Source organism: Callospermophilus lateralis, chromosome 11, assembly GCF_048772815.1.
Source record: "Callospermophilus lateralis isolate mCalLat2 chromosome 11, mCalLat2.hap1, whole genome shotgun sequence".
NCBI classification, from domain to species: Eukaryota; Metazoa; Chordata; class Mammalia; order Rodentia; family Sciuridae; genus Callospermophilus; species Callospermophilus lateralis.
Window position 1 is genome coordinate 118,811,625 of NC_135315.1, and position 14,225 is coordinate 118,825,849.

Genomic DNA, 14,225 nt, shown 5'->3' on the forward strand with positions numbered 1-14,225 from the left:
TCTTTGTCTACAATGTTTGTAATTATGAAAAGTTGGGTAATAGGAGTGATTTTACTAGATATGGAATCCTGAAGACATATCTTTTTTGTTGTTGTTTCCTTTTAGTTACACATGACATTTGAGTCCATTTTCATATAATTATACAAGCACAGATATATCTTATTCTAATTTTGACCCCAGTAGCTCTTCTTCCCCTTCCCTTTCCCCACACCTTTTCCCTTCCCTTCATTTATCTTTCTGCCATTTACCCTTAGTTATTTTTATTTTTACTTTTTCATTAATTTCTTGTCCTTATACATAATGGTGAGATTCACTGTGATGTATTCACATATGTAAGTAGGATTTCCTTTTCCTATCCCTTCTCCCTTCCCTTTATTTCCCTTTGTCTGATCCACTGACCCTGACCTTTATTTTGACTTATCTTCCACTGTCAGAGAAAACATTTGACCTTTGGATTTGGGGGATAGTGTTACTACATTTAAAATATGGAATACTTCACAATTTGTCTATCATACTTTCACAAGTTTCCATGCTAACCTTCTTTGTTTTGTTTCAACTTTGGTAAGTGTGCTGCTGACATGAATAACAGAAGACCTTATCTTCAGTGATAGTATACTTCTGGGGATAAGAAATGTTCTTTAATAATAAATAATAGCCAAGATAATAACGATGTGTAGAATAAAGATTAACAAAGATAAAGACCATGAATACAATGCTTTTATTATTTATTCATTTAGGCCATGTTTACTCCAAAACTATCTAGTGCACATTCTAAAAGCTAGTAATATAGAATATTATATTTCAAACATGACATGTCAATAATCCTGTACAAAACTGATCTTTATTTTAAATATTCTTCTTTGTTAACAAATTATTCAATTTGAAATCACTCTGCATAAGGATATATTGACCAAAGATTAAATATAATTAATGGTGAGTTTTCTTAATTTCTCTGCAAATTTTATGCATAGACAAATGTAAAGATTGTTTGCTTTAAAAGTCCATTGTGGGGTTGAAGGTGTAGCTGGGTAGAAGAATGCTTGCCTACCTTCCACAAAGCCCTAGGTTCACTCCCCAGTACTATAAAAACAAACAAAAAGCATATTTATGATTTCCTATGCTTATAATTTATAACAAAGTTGATTAGATTTATAATTTTGCTGGCAGCTAAGGAGATTGCATTTGAAAATGGTGGGTTTTATAAAATAAGAATACATTTAAAAACTTTTATTTTTAATTTTACCATTCTAAATTTAATAATAGAGGCAAAAAGGAGTGAATAGAAAATTTTATTTAATCAAGTATGACAACTCAAGCAATTTATATTAACTTACAAATTAAATTTTTTTCAGAAAAGGCAACAAATGAAGATATACCATATGCTTACACAATACCTAATGCTAGGGTTGGAAAATTCTCCTAATTGTTACTAGTTTATTTGAGGAATTTGATACATAGAAGAATAAACTTATCAAGATCACAAGAGCTGTAGGAAAACTATCACTAAAATAATATTTGCTGCAAAACTTCTAAGTGCCCACTCAGATTAAAATATCCAAGCAGAACATACTAAAAGATTGTAGTTTCTAATCATGCTATGTATTTCTGCCTGAGGTTGTAAGTAGAGACATGAAGGGAAATATCAAATTAAAAATGGTTCTGGTATTTTACTCAAATTTCTCAAAATCTCAGGTCCTATTTTATGCTACATGGTTATATACTATTTTTTTTGGTAAGTAGAAATGCATATATTAAAAGTTTCAAGAGAGCCAAATGTACGTTATGTCGGTATAACAGCTGCCTGTGCATAAAGCATAATTTACCATATGAAATAATTATGAAAATATGTCTAACACATGTGTGATTTTCAAAATGCTTTACAGAGTCTGTTTGCCAAGAAAATCATAATATCTATTAAACCACTTTATATTATAGGAAAAGTGAAAAATAGTTTGGCATGATTGAATATATAATTTAATAATCATTATAAAAAGCTGATATCACTTTATCATATTGTTGAAAGTGACAATTCAATGATAACACCAGATTGTGGTTTGAGATTTCTGGGTCTTTGACCAGTTGTTATGCTAACAATTCAATATATTTTTGAGACTCATTTTGCTGTGAAAACCTGATTATTAAAATATATTTAGACTGTTCTCAAATCTGAATGACATTATCTTGACCTTCCTGACCAGAATACTGAAGGAAGGACCAGAAGCTGAAAACTGATGGAACTCTCAGCCCACTCCATAGGAAGCTTAACCAGGTCCTTTCCTAACCACAAAAGTAGGAAAATGATATTGTTTGAAACCAGATCTTTTGAGGTAGCATTTTCTATAGTTATAGATAATTGTAAGCACTGCTTCACTCTTATGACATGAATTAAATTTTCTACTAAGGGTTTTGTTCAAGTACATAACAACAGAAGAAATATCAAATTTTGTAATTATGCAGATTTGCAGAATTGAGGACAAAGAAAACTCAAGCACTTCCACAAAGTAAAACAACTTTAAATTCAATACTAATCCATATAAATGCATATGCCTACTTATGGAATTCTTTTGTGGTCAAGAGGCCAAAGTCTTTGTTCTGAGGCCAAACACTGCTTCAAATTTTATCCCCAAATTCTTTAAAAGTCCAGCTGTCTAAACTATAAAGCACCTGTTTGAAAAAGTCTTATTTGTAAAGTGTGTGGTAGAAGTTTAGCTAACCTATGCTGCTCCTAGATAACCAACAGACAAGATAAGTAGACAAGATGCCATTTCTCTTTACTCAGAGACAAGAATGAATATTGCAGACATCAAAGTAAATCATGTTATGTATCACACATCAGAACCAACAGTCGTTGTTCTATGCTAAATATTTGATTGATTCACTTCAGAAATGTGATAATCAATGAATTGAAGATGTCTCTCCTTACACTGATGTTAAAAGCCTTCTTGTATATAAGTGTGACCAGTGTGGAAGGATATTTTTGCTTTTTTAATAAAAGATTTTCTATATCCAGAGGCATATATTTGTTGGTTCACTTAAAATGCAAATTGAATCATCTTTTGCACGAGTGGGTATCTCAGTCACAATTTCTAGCAATGTGTCCTTAGAAAAGGTGTTTTTCTCCTTTGTAAAATACTTAAATCACTCTGCATGTGTGGGTATGACTCTGTGTGTGTGTGTGTGTGTGTGTGTGTGTGTGTGTGTGTGTGTGATAGCGAGAGAGAGAGAGAGAGAGGGAGAGAAAATTGAGTGAGTTAATATGTCAAGTTTAGAAAAGTACTTGACACAGTATTCAGCATAGGTTAGATATCTTTATCATAGTTGTTATATTGGATTTTTTGGTATTAAAATATAGTTATTATTTAAATGCCTATGGTGATACCTCAGCTATTTATGAGTTGATGTTAATATATCCACTGGATATCTATCTAAAGATTTATCTATCTATCTATCTATATATATATATATATATATATATATATATATATATATATATAATGTACACCTTTATTTTTATATGTACACTTTGTCTCTTTTGAAATTATTTTCTCAATGCGAATTTTTGTCATTTGAATTTTTGTGTCAAATGTCATGTGAAAATGTAAGGATTTTGTTACATGTGAAATATATGGCCTCCAGAATACTTGTATTATTTAAATTTCTTAAAATTTATAAGATCTTTCATTTTTCAAAACAATTTTTACTGCTAGATATTATCTGGTTTGCTCTTCTTTTAACAGAAATAATTAAAAATAACAACATAATTTTGCATTTAGAAATACATATTTTTACTTTGTTGTGATAAATGTTTATTGGAAATTTAAATTTATAAATTTCTGCATTAACAAATCATACATGGTTTTCCTCCATGTATTTATTTAAATGATAATACATTACCATCTATTTTTCTAAGTCAATTTTTATAAATTCTGATAGACAAAATGTTGTACATTTGGAGAAAAGCATATATGCCATCACGTGATCTATGACATATCTATCTCCATTATTCATTCCTTCACTATATATTGTTCAAAGGATTTGCCAATTTCATAAAAACTGTTCAATCTGTGGCCACAGGAATGTTAGATAATTATTACTCTCAATGGCTACAAGACTAGAAAGGATAACTCTTTTTCATTTATGATATCGGAAACTTGTGTCATCTCATTTTTTTCCTTGTGTAGTTTGGCTAAAAGTTCATCAATTTTCTAGTGTGTTTCAATGAACCTGTTATGACTTCTCCAGCTTTTCTCCAGTTTATTTTGATTTCAATTTCATTGATTTCTGTTCTAACTTTTATTACTTCTTCTCCTCTTTGATATTCTGAAAGTACTCTTTTATCTATATCATTTCTCAAAATTGTTGTCTTTCTCATGAAGATTTTTAAAAATTTATTTATTTATATGCAGTGCTGAGAACTGAACCCAGCACATCACACATGCAGAGCAAATGCTCTACCACTAAGCCACACAACACCAGCCCCTGTCTGTATATTTTGAAGGACAGAGATTAGATTTTATATTTTATATTCTTCTAATTTTCTATAGGAAATCCAACAATACATTGTAAAATTGTTACCTTATATCAATGTTGATCTAATGAACTTGAGAAAAGAAAAACAGTACACTTTAGCAATGAATCTTCATCTGTTCCTGTGGATTCAAGTGACTCCTTTGTCATGTTCCTACCCTAGTGTAGATGGACTCCCTTTTTTGTCTCCCTTGTACTGTTATTTTCTTGGTTTTAGATTTCTCCTAACTTTGTTCAAAATAAAGTCACTTCCACTGGGAAGAGCTTTGGACTTATCTGTTCCCATTGTAAAGGGAAAAATAGATGAGGATGGCGGGGATACAAAGTTTAGAGAATAATTCTATATAAAAAGGCCCATTATACTGACCTCCACATGTTTTCTTTGGCAAAAAGCAATTGCCTGATCACCCACCTGGCCTGATGGGACAGAAAATATCACATTCCTTAACAAACTGAGACAAAGGGCAGAAGGCTTGGAAGTAAGTGTAAGTAATGAATGATGAAATAAATGAGAATATGAGGGCTGGTTATGAAAGAAATGACAACAGATTGCTGACGTCTAACATCCTCCAGGATGACACTTTTCAGCACAAGGAGTTACTAGTGATCACCCTGTGCTGCTCTTTCCCCTTAGTCAAGAACAAAAAAAAGAAAGAGAAGGTGGACTATTCTGGGATCGAAAAAAGAGCAGTATGCATTGATTTCCAAAGGCACCCAGCTCTAGGCCCCACTTCTTTCCACAGAAATCTGTCTCTGTCTCTTTCTTAAATAAAACTTGCTTTCCCTCCTTGTCTTGGTGTTTCTCGGCAACACCAGAGGAACAAGGACCAGATACTGATCTCCAAGACTGTTTTCACCACGGTAATCTGCATTCCCCTTAGGAGTAAACTGGGCACTGGGAAGGGACAATGGCCTCTGAACTTCTTGGTTTTTCTCAGCTACATGATGCCTCTACTCCATAAGTAAAATGAGACAAGAAAATGGGAGTTCACAACCCACTTGAGTCAAATGTATGAAAGATGATATATCATGAGCTTTGTAATGTTTTGAACAACCAATAAAAAAAAATTAAAAAAAAAATAAAAAAAAAATAAATAATATTTTATATTTACATAGCAAAAAAAAGAAGAAGAAATCTTAAGTAATCTACAGAAAAACCCTGATATAAATAATAAACGATTTTAACATATTTATGGAATAAGTAGCAATATGCAAAGATCAATTGGTCATTGATAGATGAAAAACATTATTAAAATGATAAAATATAGGGCTGGGATTGTGGCTCAGTGGTAGAGCATTTGCCTAGCATGTGTGAGGTACTGGGTTCAATTCTCAGCACCACATATAACTAAATAACTAACTAAATAAATAAATAAAAACAAAGGTAAGTCCTCAACAACTAAACAAAAATTTAAAAATAATAAAAATATAAATGGTTTGTAATCAGCATGGAAAAATCATAAAATGTATAGTGATAAATTTGGTGTAAACTTTACAAACTTCTAAAACTTGCTTCCAAGAGATATTAAATAAAATCCAAATGAATGGCAGAAAAAAAAAAGAACTATGGAGCCCTGGCTATGCTCAGCCTTCTGCACCATGGAAGACATAGGTAGAGGCCAAGGGGTGGAGGACACAGGCAGTCTCTCTAAAGAATTTAGCTTTGCAGCTGAGCACAGCATGCACTCCTATGATCCCAGAAGTATCGGAGTCTGAGGCAGAAGAATCTCAAGTTCAAGACCTTCCTGGGCAACTAAGGAAGATGATTTCTCAAAATTTTAAAAATAAAATGAAATAAAAAATGCTAACTGCCAGGACTCTAAGATAATAATACATTTTTATTACTTTAAGCCAAAAATATTATTGTAATTTCTTCCATTAGTGATTAAAAATAAAACCATTTGTTAATATTTTTATTCTTTAAGCTGTAAAAAAATCATTATTTATTTTTATATACATATATGAACAGTGAGTGGTTATTGACATTACAGTGGATTTTCATCTTCTTCAAATATTTCTGAACATTAGATTTTGTTTATAATTATGACATATAAGTTAAATAATTAGGAATCTACTTGAAATATGCAAAAGAGGTGAATTTTTGCAAGTTATTTGAAACACATTATCTAAAAGAAAGAGAATAACAAGATTAGAATGGAATAAAAAGCTTGGGAATGTGTTGGCTAAATTATGGAAGTATGAAGAAAAGAGATGTAATGGAAATCAAATTAGTTTCTGAGGACTTTGTCCCTTTAGTGGATATTGAGGATCTACTTAAGGTTTTTATGAAAAAATAAATAAATAAAACAAATGAAGATAAGCCCAAATTTTGTAACAATGCTACATAAACTATTATGAGAAATTAATGGAAGTAGATACATAATTTAATGGAAAACTTTTCTTTTTATTTAAATTTTATATTCAAAGTGTGCTATTTAAACGGCAAATGTATTTTCCATTATATTAATGAAGCAAGAATAGAGACAGGGAGTTAGTGCAGATAGATGATCTGCTGGGATCAGGGAGATGGAAATTGATTTGGGTCTGGGAAGATGAAGACTGCTTCTGTGGGATTGAAATGTTAAGACCTCTGATGTCCTTCCCCCTGCTCCTCCCCTCAGTACTAAGGTTACCTGCATACAGGAAACTGATCCTCCCAAAATGCTGTTAATGAAGTACTTCCAGGGTAGCCCTTCCCCTGTCAGTTGGGCAGACACAGACTGGAGAGGCACCCCAGGAGGGCTTCCTTCTCACCTTTTAGCTCATCTTCTGGGCACTGTCAGATAGGAAAGAGGAGAAAGGCAAGATAAGGGAGAAGGAGAGCATGAGCACAAAGGAAATCTAAAATCTATAAAAGGGGCAATACACACACACACACACACACACACACACACACACACACAACCCTTCTTTGGTTATCCAGCACTGGGACCCCTTCTCTGCAGAGAAGTGTATGTCTATTTTATCCTTTAAATAAAACTTGCTTTCTATGCCTGCATTGGCATTTCTTGGTGTTCAATCTTCACATCTGGGGTAAAAGAACTAGGCCCTGGTTAAGCTTCATCAAAAGCGGTATCATGAATATACTATCTATGTTATATAGAAAGTAAAATATATGAATAATCATAAAATACATCAGAAAATAATAAAAGGACTCCAGTATATTTTAACTTCTTATAATCCCTTACTAAATAGGGGGGGGGGGGAATGAAGACACAATATTTTCCTGAAGTTGGTAAATTAAAGTTAAAATTTTATTTCATCCCCCAGTTAAATGTGACATTCTGTATCTACTTCATGGGTAAGTTCTACTCCATGAGGTACTTTGAATTAGAAGTATAAACTACAGTTTAAAACAATTTGTTCCCTCTGAATTTTTTAATCCTTTAATGTTCTTGGAAATTACTAATATTTCTCTGTGGTCCTGAGTACTGTTATTAGGATAGTATAGTGTTATTTTTGTAGGACTTTTAGTGTCAGAAAAAATCATTATGTATTGATAAAGTGATGATAGAATTTTGTGATTCTATAGGGAAAAAAGTGCTTAGCACTTAGTGTCATTCTTGAAGAAAACCTTTATGGTAGCTCTAAACCAGTAATTTTATTCAATTGTTGTATATTCTAGTAACTCGATCAAATTTTACTTTGTAGTAATAACAGTTTTTTGGTGTTTGTTTTAAATTCCCAGACCTAAAGAAGTTCCAGAAAAAAGATAGAATCATTTTAACCATGAATACAAGCAGATATGCTAATTATATTTCTTTTAATAGGTATATTTATGACAGTTTTGTTATACATTAATGACAGATATCATAACTTAAGCTTAGAATATATAGAAAAAATTAAGAGAAGGGAACCCATTTCAGTAGTTGGATGAATGGAAGTACTTCTCCTTATGTGCTCTTTAAAGTGGCCCAATATTTTGATTAATTGACAAATAGATCAAATTTTTTACTATTTTGATTTCTATACTTTATTTATTTATTTTTAGGTGTAGATGGACACAATGCCTTTATTTTCTTTGTTTCTTTTATTTTTAGTGGTGCCAGGGATCAAACCCAGTGCCTCATTGATGCTAGGCAAGCACTCTACCACTGAGCTACAAACCTGGCCCCAGATTTCTGTATTTTTTGACAGTTGACATAAGCATTGCAGATATTACAGTTACCTTTTTATAAGTATATTAGGCATAATTCATTTCTACCAGTAAATAAAAAGTGTTATTTATGACATTTACCTTCTCTTGGTGTATTAGCCCTACTTCTGGCAATTGTACCTTAATTTTCTGTGTATGATTTCTGGACTCCAGCAAAGAATATATCAGATGGATATATCTGATGTATCAAAGACAAGTTATTATTATATATATATAAAGAAGAGTTTTATATAGCTCATGATTTGGGAGACTGAATGTACAAGATCATATTGCCCACCTATGAGAACTTTGGTGTGGCTCTCTTGTCAGGTGCCATCACTGAGTGAGCATGCAGCAGAAAAGAGCACATGGAGAGCCAGAGAACTTAAGGGGCCACTCTCTCTTCTTTATAACAACTAATTCTTGAGAGACTTAACCAAAGAAGTTATTCTATGCTTATTGCTCTGCTTCTGCTTCTGATTCTTGTTACACCCACAGGTACACAAGAGCTTAAATAGAACCAGAGAAGTCAAATTTCCCTCAATTAAGGAAGCTGATATTCAACTCTCCCATTCTATGCCTATGCAAGTTTTCCGTCTGGAAATCAAAGAACACAGCCTGTCAATCTGTATAAGAAGAATAAATATTTGCAAACAATTTTCTAGTAAGGGGTTAATACCACATCACATAAAACAGTGACAAAAAAGTGTAATAAACTGAAAAAAATGAGCAAAGAACTAAGGAGGCATTTTTCTAAGGAAGATTTATGAACAACCAAAAGGTATGTTAAAAAGGGCTCGAGATCTCTAATCATAACAGAAATGCAAGCAAAAATCAAAGGAAGTATCACCTCAGACCTCTAAGATGGCTATTATGAAAAAATTAAAAGAGGCTTGAATGATAAAGCAGGCTTATAATATCAGCAGCTCAGATGGCTGAGGCAGGAGGTTTTCTATTTCAAAACCAGCCTCAGCAACTGAGCAAGACCCTAAGCAACATAATGAGACTCCATCTCAAAATAAAAATAAAATAGCATAAATATCAAAATGGTGGCTAGGGATGTGACTAAGTGGCAAAGCACATCTAGGTTCAATCCCTGGTAGAAGAACAAATAACTATAGACAAAACAAATATTGTAGTGAGAAAAGAATATCCTATACCCTATACACTCTCGGTTGGAAACAGAAGCTTGTAAAGTTATTATGTAAAACTATTACATAAGAAAAATGACAACCCCAAAATAGTGAGGCCTGGGAAAAGGGAGTAAAAAAGAAAGACACACATTGATAACATTGATTATTTTCCAATATATTCTTTCCCAGTGACAAGACAAGCCCTAGGGAGGATATATACATCCAAGTCTACACTGTTCAGTTTCTAAAAAGAAGTCAAAGTATTAACACTTCCCCCAAATAAGTCCTTTCTCAGTGACAGTGCAATGAGAACCCAGAGGGGAAGAGATGAATACTGACCACTGATGCCAGGCCCTCCATCTGGTCCATTGTCTGCTGACTTCAGTCCCTCCATCTGGCTCATTGACTGCTGACTCTGGACCTTCCATTAGACACATTCAGGCATTAATTATAATTATATTACCTCTCAGTATAACCTATGTAAGCTCAGACCCTTCCTTTGTCCATTGGCTCATTTTGCATCAGGAAAGTGGGTCCATCAGAGGCATGACTCCATTCCTGAATGAAGGCTTTTGGCCGATCCATGAATTTTGTGTCTGGCCCAGTTGGGGTTGTCTCTACTCTGAATAATGCTGTGACATTTGAATGCAAGATTTTATGTGAATAGGTGTTTACAATTCTCCCTGGGGAAAATACAAAGTTAGACTTGTTCGGTCACCTTCCGTTAGGTTTCACATGTTTTGATGGTCTACCGATTTGTTCTCCAGAGCAGCTATACAATTTCACATTCCCAAGTTCTTCAGTCTATCCATGACTCTTCAACATGTCCTATTTTAGTCTTTTTAGGTATACATTACATTCAAGTTTGTGTGAAGTATGATATATATATATATATATATATATATATATATATATATATATATATATATATATATATATAGATAGATAGTTATTAGTTCTTCTGTGTGTGTGTGTGTGTGTGTGTGTGTGTGTGTGTGTAGTGTTGGGGATTGAACCCATTGCCTTGTGCATGCAAGAGGCAAGCACTCAACTAACTGAGGTATATCCCCAGCCCCATATATTTTCTTAATAACTAGTTTTGTATCTCTATCTGTGAATACATATCTCTGTATATCTGCTGATAAATTTTCCCATTGTAGTTGTCCTAGAAATTGTTATTATCATCTTGATTTATTCCAGTTTAGTTTGGAGTAAAACTAATTCAATTTCAATAACATTCAAAAATAAAAATTACAATTCCATTTTCCCATTTGGTCCTATCATTATCATATGTATTATTTATACACTGCATGGTAATCAACACAGACTTTAAATTATTTCTTTATGTAGTTGTTTCTTAAATCAAAACTGGAAATAAACAGGGTGATGTAAATATACTCTATACTAGCATAGTTACCTTTACTGTGTTCTTTGTTTCAAGATGTAAATTGGAGATGTTGCAAATGTCCTTTCAATTAAGCTTGAATTACTCCATTTAATAATTCTTGTACTTTAGGTCTGCTGGTGAAGACTACTTGCAATTTGTTTATATACTGATCTTTATTTTTGAAGGGTAGTTTTTCTATTTATAGAATGCATAAATCCAAGAATTTATAGAATTCTTTATTTTCTCTCTCTCCTTTCTCTTTCTCTTTAATATCATTGAATATTCCATGTCACTGCCTCCAACCTCCATGGTTTCTTATAACAAATTACCATTTAATAATTTTGAGGATCCTGTGTTTGTGATGAATTGTTTCTTTCTTGTTTCTTTCACCCTTTTCTCTTTGTCTTTTAACATTTTTATTACATGTCTAGATATAAGTCTCTCTGAGTTTAATTTGCTTCATGTTTGGTGACATGGTGATACACACACACACACACAAACACATACAAACACACACACACACACACACACACACATATATATATATATATATATATATATATATATATATATATATATATAATTTTTAATCAAATTAGGCAAGTTTTACATCATTGCTACCTTAAATGCTATCTCAAATATTCTGTTTTTCTATTTTTCTCCTCTGTCACACATACTATACACATGATTTTATGCTTTGTCATTTCACTAGGTCTCTAAGGTTCTGTTCATTTTTCTTCACTCTTTCTTTGCTTTATTTCTCTGACCTATCTTAAATTTTGTGTATTTTTTATGCTTTTTCACTACATATGCCTTTGAACTCTTCTACTGAATTTTTCAGTTAACTTTTACTGTTTTCAAATACAGAATTTCCATTTGGTGCTCTTTTATCTATGTTTCTATTGATCTTCTCCATGTGGTGAGAATTTTCTCTTGTGCTTTTCTTTGTTCTTGGTACATAGTTTTCTCTAGTGCTTTGAAGATACATAAATTGCTGACTTAAAAGTTTTTGTGTCATGAGTACTATGTGTGAACTTCTTGAGGATAATTTCTTTCAACTGTCACCCCTGTCTCTTGTGTACTTCTCTTTTTCTTTGCATGCCTTCTAATTTTCTGTTACAAAACGGATACCACCAATGATGAAAATCAATCCGGGCTGAGTTCTGGAGTTCTCTTTTCCCAGATGTGAGGACTGAATACCAGAGGCACTTCAAGTTGAGAATAGAAAGCAAGTTTTATTTAAAAGATAGAAACAGACTTAAGAGGAGAAGGGGACGGAGGGTTGATTTTCCAAGAAGTGGAGGTATCCTGCCCCTATTGTATATTTTAGTTTTTTTTTTTTTTTTTTTTTTGCTCTACTGCCCTCTTGCCCCCTTATTTTGCCTCTTTCCTTCTTTCCTTTCCCCAAAAGGTGAAAAGCAAACAAGCCCAGGACTGCTTCATTAACAGCCTTTTGGGAGAGACAGTTTCTTAAGGGCTGGTAACTTTGGAAATAGGTAGAGGAGGTGGGGAGGGCTCTGGAGGCATTAGCATATCAATCCCCCAAAGGCAATCTACATCTTCCCATATCCAAATCCGATATTATTATTATTATTATTTAGTAGTCTCCCCTGTCCTACAGATCACCTGTCTACACTAACTGCCTGTCTTTTACTCTTGTTTCAAAACTAGACATTTAAAAATATTATAATGTGGAAATTCTTGCAGTTACTTTCTTCCCCAAAATGGAGCCAGATTTAAAGATAGGTAGTGTAGTTAGGTAAATCGGTCTCATATGAATCTAATAAAGAAAATGGAGTCCATGAAGAAAATGGAGTCCAATCTGAGCCTGGGAAAACCAGAACAACACCTGGGAAATTGAAATGTTAATATCCCCCAAGTCTGGCCTGTCCTAAAGAACTGTTAATGAGGTATCTCCCAGAAAAACAGGGAGATGTTAATCAAACCACCTTGATTCTGACCAGATGGCTCCTCCCCGCCCCATCAGTCCACCTGTTTCCTACCTTTTGGCCTTCCCACCTGCATCCCTTATCACATGCAGGAGAGAGGGAAATAAAGGACAGTACTGGTTTCCAGGACTCTGCCTTTTGGGTCCCCTTCTTCCTCCAGGGGAAGTCTTCTCTGCTATTCTTTTTTTTTTTCATTGTAGTTGGACACAATACCTTTATTTTATATATTTATTATTTTTTATGTGGTGCTGAGGACTGAACCCAGCACCTCACAGTGCTAGGTGAGTGCTCTAAAGCTAAGCCACAACCCCAGCCCCATTCTCTTCTATCCTTTAATAAAGCCTTCCACCTTCCACTCTACACTTGCCTCTGTGTACTTCTCTGGTGTTACACTTCAGGATTTAGGGAAGCAAGGACTCGTTATGGTAAACAGCAGTAACAACCAGTAACAACTGGTTTTTATTATCTGAAGACTTTTTAAAGTAATTCAATAAAATTTTGTGGTTTCTTGCCACAGTCTGGCTGGGCACAAATCACGGGATACTGAAGCAGGAACAAACTTTATTTCCGAACTCCCGCAAACGCCATGCACGTGGCCTTCTCCCGGAACACACCACACCAACCGGAATATCCCTCCTCCGGAAATCCCTCCTCCTGACTTCCCCAACCAATGGGAACTCTCCATGAATCCTCTTGAGAACTCCAAAGTAGCAGGACTAGGCAGACAGCAGGGGTCTAGTATATAATTGAATACACAGCTTAACATAACCATTATCATCTCAATGGCTTGCTGGCATCACCTCTCAACCACTCTGTTCTGGCAAAAATGCCATGTGTCATTCCGACTGGGTTATGGCTCTCAGCATTTTTTCTCTTGTATGATAATTTAATATTATTTTTTCTTTTCTACTTTACTTGTCAATTTAGACATATCTTTAAAACTCCTAAGCCAGTACATCTCTCTCTCACTCAGTCTTTGCTGAGTGGTTCTATATGAAGGTGACACGGCCAGTTATCACTGATGAGTTCTGCTTCCTCAAATGTTGAAGTTTGAACACTAGAGAAGCACACTGAGGCAAGCATAGAAAACAGAT

The 14,225-nt window shown here is 33.7% G+C and overlaps 1 non-coding gene across 1 annotated transcript; it reads right to left on the minus strand.

Moving 5' to 3' along the window:
* Nucleotides 1-479: 479 nt before the first annotated feature.
* On the minus strand, nucleotides 480-587 carry LOC143411060 (U6 spliceosomal RNA). Its single transcript, XR_013092782.1, has one exon. It is a non-coding gene; the product is annotated as a U6 spliceosomal RNA (small nuclear RNA).
* Nucleotides 588-14,225: the final 13,638 nt, after the last annotated feature.